Source organism: Dasypus novemcinctus, chromosome 10 (assembly GCF_030445035.2).
Source record: "Dasypus novemcinctus isolate mDasNov1 chromosome 10, mDasNov1.1.hap2, whole genome shotgun sequence".
Taxonomy (NCBI): domain Eukaryota; kingdom Metazoa; phylum Chordata; class Mammalia; order Cingulata; family Dasypodidae; genus Dasypus; species Dasypus novemcinctus.
Genome location: NC_080682.1, coordinates 125413056 through 125427609, shown reverse-complemented (window position 1 = coordinate 125427609; position 14554 = coordinate 125413056). Strand labels below are relative to the sequence as shown.

Below are 14554 nucleotides of genomic sequence, written 5' to 3'. Positions count from 1 at the left end.
ACAGGGGGGCCATCGTTTTGGACCTCCGCATCCATCAGTCATTGGATGTGGGCCACAGCGAGGTGGGCATAACCTCAGGCAACTCTCAAATGCCTCAATCAAAGCCTCTGCCAAGCGAGACTTCCAACTTCTGAGGGTGATTCTCAGAACAGGTCGCACCTGTGGGCTCTTAAATGCTGTCAACTCAGCATCTGAGGATGAGAAAGCCTGACTGATGGCAGGACTTGAGTGGGCAACCCAGAGCCTCTGTCTACTCCACTGACCACCCATGGACTGCTAGACAACCTCTTATTTATGTAGCAGTTCATTCTTACAGTCCGGATAAGTTTTACTCAAACACTAACCTATTTTCTGCTTTCCAGAATGCCTGACAAATCTATGCCATCCTATCAAACAATGCCCCAGAATAATGTAGTGGTTACGATCTCTGTGGATAAAATTGTGGGTAAGATTGCAAAGAATTAAAGAATGGCTTGCTTTGATGGTCTTTATAATTCTGATGGAGGGAAAAAATGCCAAGAAAATAACTACATAGCACTGCAGAGATCACATCAATTTGCTCAGTGAAGAGGCAGTTGTAGTATCACACCCATAATTGGAAATACCACCTGTTAAGCTTAAATTATTGCCACTTATCCTCCATGCCACAGTCAGTCCTGCTCTGATCATAATCAAATATTGGAAGGGAGACAAATTCCAGAACCTCTATGATCCCAAAAATATGGTGAGCCTCTGCCTAAACTTTTTGATAGGGAGGGAACTCAGGTGTCAGTCATTAGATGATGTGTTGTTGAGCCAGAATTAGAAACTTGGGTCAAAATCCCAGCTCTTGCACTAGATGCTTGTATGGTTTGGAAAATCACTTCACTTCTCTAGCTCTCAATTTCCTCAAATGTAAAGTAGTAGGAACGATTCTGACCTTTCCCTTCCCATCTTTCTCCTCAGCTGTTGAGAGGACCAGATGGTAACACAGGGATAAAACCTCTCCACTGGGGGCAAACTTCTGGACCTGGTAATGGGGCTGTTCTCAGTGTTTGGATAGCCCAGGGCCAGGGCCCCAACTTCACAGGAGGAAGTTGTTCCTGCCTGGCTGGAGGGTATTGGGTCCCATAGGGAAGCCAATCTGAGGGAGAGGCCTCCCGTAAACCCACGTCAGTGGGCAATGAGTCAGCTCCTACCTGCCTCTTCCAACCAAGGCCCAGTGTGGCCATTCTACAGAAGACATCAAGGTGGCATAGGCTGGGCAGATGATCTCGCCTGGGGATGGAGAACACAAGTGCAGGTGAAGTTTGGTTTGGGGAGCAGTTCCAGGCAGGCCAGGGCATGTAGAAGCATGGTGAGGAGACTGGGAAGACTGCCACAGCTGTGCAAGGCAGGATCCAGCATCCAAGCTCATTAGCTGTGCACACACTATCTGACCTTGGGTCAAACACCCTAACAGACCTGCACAGGGATATGCTGTCATAGGCAGGAGGCAGATGAACTCAGAAGAGAATTTCTCACAAGGTGGTGAAGCCAATGGCAATAAGAGAAATGGGAATGTTTAACGAGGCAGCTATCAACCTCATAGTAGTTCCAGATGGATGATACTCTTGCAGTTCAGAGAGGGAAAGTGACTTGTCCATGCTAGACAATAGTGGAACCAGGAGGGGAACCCAAATCTTTCTAACTCCCAAGTTAATGGAGCTAAACACTATGCTTCACATACATCCTGTTCCTCTTTGTATTAGTCAGCCAAAGGGGTGCTGATGCAAAATACCAGAAATCAGTAGGCTTTCATAAAGGGTATTTATTTGGGGTAGAAGTTTACAGTTACCAGGTCATAAAGCTTAAGTTACTTACCTCACTCAAGTCTTTTGCCATATGTTGGAGCAAGATGGCTGCCAACATCTGCCAGGGTTCAGGCTTCCTGGGTTCCTCTCATCCCAGGGCTTGCTTCTCTCTGGGTTCAGTTGCTCTGTTATCTCCACAAGGCCAGCTGTAGACTTTTAGTCAAACAGCTCTGTATCTCTCTCCGGGGCTTCTGCTATGTCTAAGAAGCTGTCCGTGTTCCTCTGTGTTCTTCAGTGTTTTCACTTCTTGGGCTCCAGCTCAAAACTAACTCCAACAGCAAAGCTCCAACATCAAAACTCCAGCTTTGTCCTGTGCCATGTCTTTTATCTATGACTTCCTACCCATCAAGAAGCAGGGACACAACACCCTACGGATATGGTCCAATCAAAGCCCTAATTATAATTTAATCATGCCCAGGTACAGACCAGTTCACAAACATAATCCAGTATCTGTGTTTGGAATTCACCAATAATATCAAACTCCCACTTTTCTATGGGAACATTGCAGAGTAGTGGAAAAAAACACAAGATAAATAGCAAGGATTTGGGAGTTTGCAGCTAGGCTTAAATGCCATTGTGAATGTAATGAATCCCACAAGCAACAGGCACTTAACAAATGGGAGTGACCTTGCTCTCCCCCCTTAGAGTATGGGCCACATAATATCTATCTCCTAACCCTTCACATTGTCAAACAGAGGTGCACTCAAAATGTTTATAATCCTAGGGAAGAGATGCTCTCTTTCAAAGTTCTCATTGTATAGATGGGGAAACTAAGGGCCAGAGGCCCAGAATCACTCACATGGCTGAGCTGGCCCAGGGGCCAGCACTCTTGCTTCCTCAGGCCAGTCCTTTAAAGAGGCTGGCTCCTGAACTACCCTACTTCTCTTACTGCTTATTAGCCATGTGGCTTTGCACAAGGGACTTTCTTCTGTGACCTTCAGTTTCTTCATTTGTAAAGGGGCATAATCATTGCCTGTGATGGTTTTAGGGTGAGATGAGATGACGTTTATAAAGTGTAGCATCAGATTGGTCATTCAGATTATCATTTTTATATCCTTCTTTCTCCCCCACCAGCTCTGTAACTGGCATGTAGATAATGCTGGCAAGGAGGATCCTACAAGGAAAAGATGCCTTCACACAATGTGATGATGCAATCTTAGAAAGTCCATAGATTTCAATCTCCATATGCCAAGCATCTAGGAATATGGGATTGTTATTCCTTCTAAGCTATATAAATACCACCAGAATTATAACCCCACTCATACCCCACCACCACCATCCTTATTTTCTTCAGGCTTCTTAAGGACTGCTCTCCTTTGAAGCTTCAAATTCATTCTGGTGTTTGTGATCAATAATTTCATTGGCCGCTTAATAATTGCATACTTAAGGCTGACTCACTTAGGGATAACTGAATTACCACTGTCCTCATCTCCAAGTGGACCAGATAGCCAATTCCAGGTTTGACCATTTTCCTGAAATCTGGTGTCCACAACACCTCCTGATACTGATTCCTTTATATTAGTCACCATTCTTTGTAGCTTCCAATAAGGAGTACCTCTGTTTAACTTAAGGGGGAAAAAGTTGTGTGAAATGATAAGTAAATCGTAAATCATGAAATCAGTGAAAAGATGAAAAAGCGACTTTAGTGAAACTAGGGGAGGCCTATTCTTGCCATTAAAAAATTCACCTTAGGATGCTGCCACAGCACAGTCCACAGCTTTCAACCTGAATATTTGTTATCTGGCTTATGGTTCTAAACACTGCTGCATGTGGCACCAACCATCATGTCACCAGATTCACAGTTGTGCTGTACAGTCACTAAAAATACAGAACCCAATGCCTTTGTGTCAAGTCCTCAAAATTTAAACTTTTGGAAGGACCATCTGACTGGCCTGTACCCTAAGTGCCAGGGGTTGGGAGAGTTGGCTTTTACAGGAGATAAAACACCCTCCACCTGTCGTGGGTTTATCACAAATTGGAAGGCATCCACAGTGACAAAAAATCTATTAAAATCACCCTAGTAAAACATGGAGTTTAGTTTCAAGAAGATGAAAAGATTTAATCTCAGTAAAACAGGTAATGTGTGACACCAGTGAGGGCTAGGTCTTGATTTTCTGATTTCTGGTGCAATGGTAATTTTACTAAATGAGGCCATCTTTGAGGTTTAGCTGATTCACCAAGGGACAGTTAACAGACTTCCCCACAGGGCACATGCAGAATGGCTGCTGGCTATGACTGTAGTCATTCTTTAAAACATTAAGTCAAAACTTGTTACGTCAAGCAAATCATTTCGCCTCCCTGAGCCTAGTTCTCCAACTCTAACATGGGAATCATAAGCCGTATTTCATTACTTAGCAAGTCACTGTAATTTTAATGTTACAAAATATACAGTATAGGGTGATGTCATCAACAGGAAATGTAAGGCATCCCCTGGAAAAATCTACCTCAGGATCAACAAATAAAAAGACAAATACCACTTGATTAGAACTCCAGAGGATGACAGAAACTGGAAAAAGACCCCACATAGGCTGAATCAAAGAAAAGGAAAAGTAATCTCCAAAATTAGGTAGGAAATTTCCATCCTGGACCCAACAGTCTAGACCCCTCATTCTCCCTCGGTTCCCCATGGCTTGGGTCCCTCCTACCTTGGATGAAGACTACAGAGCTCCTCACAGTAGCTAGCCCTCTCATATCCAAGCACAGAGACCCAAGTCTCCAGAGAACCAGGGAAGAATCACAGCTATGATTTAGTTTGCTAATGGCTGCCAATGCAATATAGCAGAAATGGGTTGGCTTTTTAAAATGTGGATTTATTACCTAATAGGTGTACACTTCTGAGTCTGTGAAAATTTCTAAATCAAGGCTTCCTCAGGCAATGCTTTCCTTCCTGAGGACTGGCTGCTGGTGTTTCTGATTCAGCGAGATGTGGCAGGGCACAATGGCGACACTGCCAGTCTTGCTCTCTTTTGTCTCCTCCAGGCCATCTTGCTTTCACCTTCTGGCTTCTGGTATCTTCCTCTTTCAGTTTCTAGGTTCCTCTCTTTCTCTGCAGCTTTGTTCTGTATCTGTAGATTTTTATTCTTCCACTTCTAAAGGACACCAGTAAGAGGATTAAGACCTGCCCTGGGCCACACAATCTAATCATAGGCACATTTAAAAAAGTAATTTAATGAAAATATCCCATCTACAATAGATTTACATGCACAGGAATATATTAACCTTAAGGACATGATTTTCTGGGGTCTAGAAAAGCTTCAAACTGTGACATTTTACCCTCCGGACCCCCAAAATGCATGTTCTTTTCATATGCAAAATACATGAATTCTATCACAATATTTCAAAATGCCTTAAATCATTTCAGTAACAGTATTAAGTACAAAATCTCATCAAAATCAGTTACAGGCTTGTGGTCTCTCCTGACACAAAAATTCCCCTCTAGTTGTGGATTTGTGAAACTTAAAAAAACAAGTTATCTACAAAGGGAGAGTCACAGCATAAATATTCCCATTGCCATGGGGAGAAATTTGAAGGAAAACAGGGGTCATAGATCCCAAACACTTCCATAAACCCTCAGGGCACACTCCATTAGATTTCAAGGTCTGAGAGTCAAATATAGGACCATGGTTTCTTTTCCTTGGGGCCCAATGAAATGGCAGTCCCACCCTTTCCAAGGACTTGCCCAACAGGCATGTTTTCTGCTCCGTCGTCATGGGGTGGATGACCAGACTCTCCCCAATTGCCAGGGCACAGGCTCAACCCGGGGGTGACAGCCAAACTCTCCCTAAATATATAGGAATGCTTTCCACCCTTTTTGAAACCTTGGGCAGCAACAGTCTTCCTAAACAATGGGCAGAAGGCCTGTCTTCTCCAAGTTCTGGGAAGCACTTGTACTTTCCATGCACGTGGGTGGTTTGCTCTCTGGGCCCAAGAAGATGTCTTCAGTCTAGACCTCAGCTTCTTTGAAGATCTTTTTTCCTTCAATCTGTCCCTTTTAGTTCAGGCTGGCAGTGTTTCCATTCATACAGACATTGCAAAATCTCATTTGGTTTTGCATTCCGTAAACAGGGCTCCAAGCCTTCAGACTGTAAGACTTCCCACAGATCCTTTCTTGGTAACAGCATGGCCTTTTGTGACTGAAGCTGAAAAGAGTGGTTGGTTCCAAGTCCAGTTAAATCCTCATAAGGGGCACAATTCTCTGGGGATTCATTTTCTGGAAGCTCAGAAATTCGCAGACCAACAATTTCTGTTTTCTTTATCCCAGGAGTTCAGTTCTCAGCTTATCCTCTTTCTCTCACATTTTGCTATATGCTTCAAGGAGAATCCAGGCCACACTTTCAATATTTAGTTTGGAAACCACCTTAGCTAAATATCCAAGCTTGTCATTTTCAAATTCTGTCTTCCATTTAACACCAGAACACCATTATTTAAAAATCTCTGTCACTTTAAAATAAGGTATACTTTTCTTCCAGTTGGCAATGACAAATTCATCAGTTCTATCTAGGTCTCACCAGAAATGCCCTTAGAGTCCATATTCCTACCAACAGTCTTTTCAAATAAATATAGGCCTTTTCTGTTGAGTGTTTCACAATTCTTCCAACATCTACTTCTTACCCATTTAAAGAACTATTTCCCCAGTTTTTGGTATTTACAATCACAGCACCCCACTCCTGGTACCAAAGGCCTGCCCTACAAGAATTACTAAAGGGATTTTTGCAGGTTGAAAGGAAAAGAGAGAAGAGAGAATCTTTGAGTAGTGTGAAGAAATAAATATCTTCAGTTAGTAAATATAACTAAAAGGGTGAATGCAAAATCTAATAGTAAGTAGTAATTTTATACTCAATGTAGAATTCTACTCTTTATTTACTGTAAGAGTCTGTACACAATCAAACAAGAAAAGGCTTATTTCATGATAATGGACACATGGTAATGGGGGACAAAAGTAAACATAAAGAGAGGGAAAAGTGGCATATGGGGGCAGACAGAATGCATGCTATTGAATATAAGATGCTATCTTTTCAATTTAGTAGGTTATAGATGTAGATTATGTAATACACACAACATGGTAAGCACAAAGAAAGTAATTTTTTAAATATACAGAAACAAAAACGTGAATGGAATCAGTCAGACATACCATAAAAGATCAACTATATAGAAAATGAAGTTGTAATACAGGAAAAGAGAGACGAAAAATGATATAACATATAAATACCAAAGGACAGAATGCCTGAAGTAAGTACTGCTTTTATAGTAATAACACTGAAAGTTAAAAGATTAAACTCCCTGATCAAAAGAAGCAGATTGGCAGAATGGATTAAAAAGCCTGGTCCAACTATATCTTGTTTACAAGAGACTTACCTTAGACCCAAAGACATAAATAGATTGAAAGTTAAGGGATGGAAAAATATTCCATGCAAATAGGAATTTAAAAAAGGGGTAGCTTTACAAATATTGGACAAAATAGACTCTAAGTCAAAAGGTGTTGCAAGAGACAAAGAAAACACATATTAATAAAAGTAGCAATCCACCAAGATGGCAAAACAATCATAAATATTTATGCACATAACCACAGTGCCCCAAAATACATGAGGCAAACACTGGCAAAACTGAAGGGCTAAATAGACATCTCTATGATAGTAGTTGGAGAGTTCAACACACCACTCATATCAATAATAGGTCAACTAGACAGAAGATCAATAAGGAAACAAAGAACTTGAATAATATGATAAACGAACTATACATAACAGACACAAATAGAACATTGCTTCCAAAAACAGTATATACATTCTTCTCAAGTATACGTGGATCATTCTCCAGGATAGACCACATGGTGGGTTAAAGTCTCAATAAATTTTAAAAGATTAAAATTATAAAAAGCACGTTGTATGACCATAATGGAATGAAGCTGAAATCAATAACAGGGAGAGAACTAGAAAATCCACAAATATATGAAAGTTAAATAACACACTCTTAAAGAATCAGTGGGTCAAGAAGAAATTACAAGAAAAATCAGTAAACATGAATGAAAACAAGAACATAACACATCAAAACATATGGGATGCAGCAAAGGCAGTGGAGAGAGGGAAATTTATAGCACTAAATGCCTGCATTAAAAAGAAGAGAGATAAAAGACCTTACACATATCTGGAGGAACAAGAAAATAAACCCAAAGCAAGCAGAAGGAAAATAATAACAAAGATTAGAGTAGAAATGAATGAAATTGAGAATAAAAATACAGAGAGCATTAAACAAAAACTTTCTTTTATGAGTAATCAATAAAATTGACAAACCCTGAGCTAGACTGGCAAAGAAAAAAACAGAGAAGTTGCAAATAAATACCACCAGAAAGGAAAGGTTCATTTGTCAACTTGATCAGTTAATACTGCCCAGCTGTTTAGTCAAGCAAGCACTGGCCTAATTGTTATTGTCAGTACATTTCCTGGACTTAAATCATTAGTAAGCTGATTACATCTATGACTGATTGCATCTATAATCTACTTAGGAGATTACCTTCAGCAATGAGAGATATCTCATCCAATCAGTTGAAGGTCTAAGAAGAAGTAATAATTTCAGCAGGCAGAAGCAAGAGAATTTAATTTCTCCTTCAGCCAGCCAACTCTTCCTGGGGAATTCCCAGAGGACCTTCTTTGGAGTTCCTGACTGGTGGCCTGCTCTACAGAACTTGGACTTGTGCACCCCCACTATCATGTGAGACAATCATATAAAAATGCATAGTATTTACAGATAATTCCTTTTGGTTCTGTTTCCATAGGAACCCTGACTAATACAGGCACCATTTCTACTGACTCCATAGAAAGCAAAGAGGATCACAAGGGATAAAATAGAAAACCTAATTGAAATGGACACATTCCTCAAAACACACAAGCAAACTACACAGAATATAGGAGAAATAGAAGACTTCAACAAACCAATTACAAGTAAAGAGATGGAATCTGTCATCAAAAACCTCCCAACAAAGACCCAGGACCAGAAGACTTCACAGGTGAATTCTACCAATCATTCCAAGAAGAAAGAATGGAAATCCTGTCAAATTCTTCTAAATATTGAACAGGAGAGAACACTACCCAACTCATTATATCAGACTAACATCACCCTATTATCAAAACCAGATAAAGATAATACAAGATAAGAAAATTACAGACAAATTACTCTTATTAATATAGATGCAGGAAAGTGGATGTGGCTCAAGGGGGAGGGCTTCCGCCTACCATATGGTAGGATGTGAGTTCAATCTCTGGGGTCTCCTGGTAAAAAAAGAAGAGAAAACAGGCCTACATGTGAGCCAATGCCCTCATGGTGAGCCAGTGCCTACAAGCTGAGTGCCCATGCAGTGAGAGTCCCCATGCAGTGAACCAGTGCCAGTGCAAGTAAGTCACACAGCAAGATGATAACACGACAAAAGAGAGACAAAGGGGAGAGTCAAGGTGAAACACAGCAGAAACCAGGAACTGAGGTGACAGCACAACTAACAGTCAATCTCCCTCCACATCAGAGTTCACCAGGATCAAATCCTGGTAAATCCTAGAGGAGAAAAGATGAGAAGAGAAGACCAAAAAGAGAAACAGATACAGAAGATTACACAGTGAATGGTTACAGACAGCAAAAACAGCAGGGCGGGAGGAAGGGGAAATAAAATAAAATAAATACATAAATAAATCTTAATATATAGATAGATATAGATTCAAATATCCTCAAAAAACTAGCAAATTGAATCCAATAGCACATTAAAGGAATTATCAAGTGTGGTTCAACATAAGAATATCAATTTAATATACCACATTAATAACATTAAGAGAAGATACCACATGATCATCTCAACTGACACAGAAGTACATTTGACAAAATTCAGCATCCTTTCTTGATGGGGAAAAAAAAAGCTTAGAGAAACTGAGACTAGAAGGAAATGTCCTCATTGTGATATATGGCATATACTGAAAACCCAGAGCTAACATCATACTCACATGCTGAGGACTGAAAGCTTTCCCTCTAAGTTCTGGAACTAGACAAGTATGCCTACTGCCACTACTGTTATTCAACATTGTGCTGGAAGTTCTAGTCAGAGCATTTAGGATGAAAAAGAAAGAAAATGTATCCACTTTGTAAAAAATAAAGTAAAACTTTCACTGTTTACAGATGACATGATTCTATATATAGAAAGTCTCCAAAAATCTACAGTAAAACTACTAGAACCTATAAAAAAAGTCAGCCATGTGGTGGGATACAATATTAACATGAAAAAATACATAGTGCTATTTACTATACATCAGTAATGAGCAATCTGTGGAGGAAATCAAGGAAAAAATTCCACTTATTATAGCAACTAAAAGTATCAGATATCTAGGTATCCATTTAACCAAGGATGGAAAGGACTTACAGATAGAAAACTATAAGACTTTTCTATAAGAAATCAAAGAAGATCTAAATAAATGGAAGGATATTCCATTCTCCTGGATTGGGAGACTAAAGAGTATTAAAATGTCAAGTTTACCCAATATAATTTACAGATTCAATGCAATCCAAATCAAAATTACAACAATCTTCTTTGCAGAAGTGTATAATCCAATTATCAAATTTATTTGGAAGGATAAGGGGCCCTGAATAGCCAAAACCTTTCAAAAAGAAGAGTGAAGTTGCAGGACTCCACTGTCTGAATTGAAAGCTTATTACAAAAATATGTTGGTCAAAACAGCATTGTTCAGGCACAAGGATAGGCATAGAGACTATTGGAATCAAAGTGAGAGCTCAGAAATAGATCAACTGATTTTTGACAAGGATGCCAAGTCTACCCAATTGGGAAAGAATGGTCTCTTCAGCAAATAGTTCTGAGAGAACTGGATGTCCACATGCAAAAAGAACGAAGGAGGCCTCCAATCTCCAATCATACAAAAAAAAAAAAAAAACTCAAAATGGATCAAATACCTAAATACTTGGAATATAAAACCCCTAGAAGAAAATGTTGAAAAGTATCCTCAGGATCTCGTGTTAGGAAATTGTTTCTTAGACTTTACACCCAAAGTACAAGCAACAAAAGAAAAAAATAGATAAATGGGACCTCATCAAAATTACAAGCTGTTGCACACGAAAGGACTTTATTAGGAACATCCTATTCAATGGGAAAAAAATTAGAAATCACATATTGATAAGAGTTTAATATCCAGAATATATAAAGGAATCCTTCAACTCAACAATAAAAATACAAACAAGCCAATTAAAAAATGGCCAAAAGACTTGAATAGGCATTTTTCAAAGAGGTTATACAAATGGCTAAAAATCACTTGTAAAGATGCTCAACATAGTATCTATTTAAGGAAATGCATATCAATACCACAATGATATATCTTTTCACACACACTAGAATGGCTACTATTGAAAAAACTGAAAGTTATAAATGTTGGAGAGGACATGGAGAAATAGGAACACTCATTCATTTGCTTGTGGGAATGTAAAATGAGGCAGCCACTGTGGAAGATGCCTTGGTAGGTCCTCAGAAAGGTAAGTAGAGAATTACCATCTAACCCAGCAATTCTTTTACTAGTATATATCTAAAATAATTGAAAGTAGGAACTCAAATAGATATTTTCACACTGACATTCACAGCACCATTATTCATAATTGCTAAAAGACAGAAACAACTCAAGTGTCCATCAACTGATGTATGTGGTATATATGTACAAAGGAATACCCACAGGATGGAGGAATAAAATATGGATTAGAGCAGACTTACTGGTATTCTACTATAGAACCATTGTGACTAGTAGTGGGAGAAACTATAGTATTGATGTAGAGAAAGTGGCCATGGTTGTTGCTGAGGGCAGGGTGAGGAAAGAAGAGATGCGATGTGGGGCAATTTTGGGACTTGGAGCTGTCCTAAATGATATTGCAGGGACAGATGCTGGACATTATATATCTTGCTATAACCCACTGAATGTACTGGGGGAGAGTGTAAACTATAATGTAAACTATTATCCATGTGGGCAGCAGTGCTCTGAAATGTATTCACTGAATGCAATGAATGTGTCACAATAATGTAAGAGGTTGTTGATGTAGGAGGAGTGGGGTGGGGGGTGGGGTATATTGTTACCTCTTATATTTTTTAATGTAACATTTTTTTGATCTACGTATCTTTAAAAAAAAGGCAATTAAAAAAATTTTTTAAAGGAAGTTCTGGTTCATGTGACAACATGAATTACTCTTGAAGACATTATGGTGCGTGAAATAAGCCAGACACAAAGAAACATATTATATGATCTTACTGATATGAAATAATTAGAATAAGCAAATTCATAGAATCGGAATCTAGAATATAGGTTACCAGATACTCAGCTGGGAATAGGAAATGGGATTTTAAAGCTTTAATTTGTACAGAATTTCTGTTTGAGCTGATAGTAAACTTTAGAAAATGTAGGGTATTGATGGAAGCACAACTTTGGAATTTAATTAACAGCACTGAATTATATACGTGAATGTGGATAAAAGGGGAAATTTTAGGTCATATATATTGCTAGAATAAAGATTAAAAGATAAAACATAGGACTGTACAACACAGTGAACTCTATTTTAAATGATGTTAATGATGTTAGTAGTACAATTATAAAAACATTCTTTCATGAATTATAACAACTATACCACCCTAAAGAAAGATATTAATAGTAGGGAGGTATATCGGAAAAAATAACCCTTAATGTAAATTATGCACTACAGTTAATAGTACAAATATAATATTCTTTCATCACATGTAACAGAAGTACCATACTAATACAAAATATTAATAACGGAAGGGGGGTATATGGGAACACTTTATTTTTACATGATTTTTCTGTAAACTTACAACTTCTCAATTAATTATTTAAATAAAAATAAATAAAAAAATAAGCTGTAAGAAAGTTTACAAATATATGGTTTAACTCACTATATTAACGATGGTATGTTTTTAATCCATATTCATGATAGTCTCAATGGAAATTATCTGTAATTTAACTCTACACATTCAGCTCATAGTCGGGTTGGTTGTACTTGTCTTTAAAATATTAAAATGTTTCCATACTACTGCACCGATCTTTTTGTGGCTCTCTGTTTGTTCCTCAACATTCCCAGGATTCATTCATTAATGAAGTAACATCTTGTCTGTTAGGTTGCTTTATTATCCAGTGATCAATATCAACTTCTTCTAATTGGTCTGTGCCCATCAGAATGAGTGTTAAATATGTTGAGTATCGCTCCTCTTCATTCTACATATTATATATGTATATACATCATATAGCTTACAACAAGATATACTCTTATTTTTACATAAGCAATTATTATTCATAATTGTCAACTCATTAATTAAGGTGAGGGAGCACGAACATAATACTTAATTTGAGGAGTAATCGATTCAAGTTTCTAATTTTCTTTTTATATTTTGCCAAACCCTATGGGGTTGACTATTTACATTGATCCAATTAGTAATCTAATTGGCTCTTGGCTCTAGTCTGCTGGGATAAAATTACCATTCATCTACGAGCCCTATGGGAAAATTTTAAGATTCTGTTACAAATAGTTGTTGTCCTTGAACAATATCCTATCAATGCAGACTTAAACCCTTTTCTTTTCAGATTGATTTTCTTAAATTAATCATACCAGGTTAATGGACATGTGGTATTCAGGACCACAACTTCACTGTTCTGTGGTATAATTTTGTTTTCTAGGGCTCTCATAACAAATTACCACAAACTGGGTGGTTTTAAAATATATAAATGTATTTTCTCATCCTTCTACAGGCTAAAAGCCCAAAAGGGAGATGCCAGGAGAGCCTTACTCATTCTGGGAGCTCTGGGCAAGAGTCATTCCTTGGATTGTGGTAGCATACCTCCAATCTCCGCTGCCATCTTCACGTGGTCTTTTCCTGTGTTTCTCCCTGTCTTCTCTTATGATGACACCAGTATTGAACGTAGGGCCTACCTAAATTTTAGGCTCCTTATCTAATCGTATCTGCAAATACCCTATTTCGAGAGAAGGTCAATTCCTGAGAATCTGGGTGGACATGAATTTTACAGGGCACAACTCAACCCGTTACAGGCAGCATCACTAATTAACCCACCACAATGTTATGGGAAGGAAACACAGAACCAAGAGTCCTTACTTGTCCTGAGACTTTCATTTACATTTATAACCTGAATGACTATCTGCATCTAGTTGTCTCCACTTTCCAAAAACATGTTGACCATAAGTTAAATAAATAGGTGTCTATATTTGTTTTGAGGGGGGCTGAACTTACCTGTACTCCTCTCCATTTGGTCATTGACACCTCAAGGATCTGTTATTATCCCCAAACAGGACCTTTAAAAATTTAGTTTCTTCATTGTCCACTGAAGTCCTTGGAAATTTAATGTTGATTGGAATCATTTGAATTGCATTCTTAGTAAAATAATGATAACTCAAATTAAACATGATCACAATATCTAGGAAATAATCTAGGAAACAAATTTTTAACCTATCAGTTACTCTAGCTGTTGTCCTACACAGTCCCAAATATCTGACCATTTTATCAAAAATGTTTTTCATTTGCTCAGTACAGTGTTGGAAACTGTGGGTATATACAGATGGTTGTGTTAACTCAACCTAGTCTTAAAGAGAAGATGGCATTAACCTGTTTGAGATGAGAGGTACAAAAATGATACCATAAAGAAGATAATCATAAATGGAAGAAGAAAACCAGTTCATGG

At 38.4% G+C, this 14554-nt stretch overlaps 1 pseudogene; it reads left to right on the top strand.

Annotated features, from left to right (window-relative positions):
* Nucleotides 1-363: 363 nt before the first annotated feature.
* Nucleotides 364-14554, top strand: part of LOC101435263 (importin-5-like) — a 39726-nt pseudogene continuing 25535 nt past the window's right edge.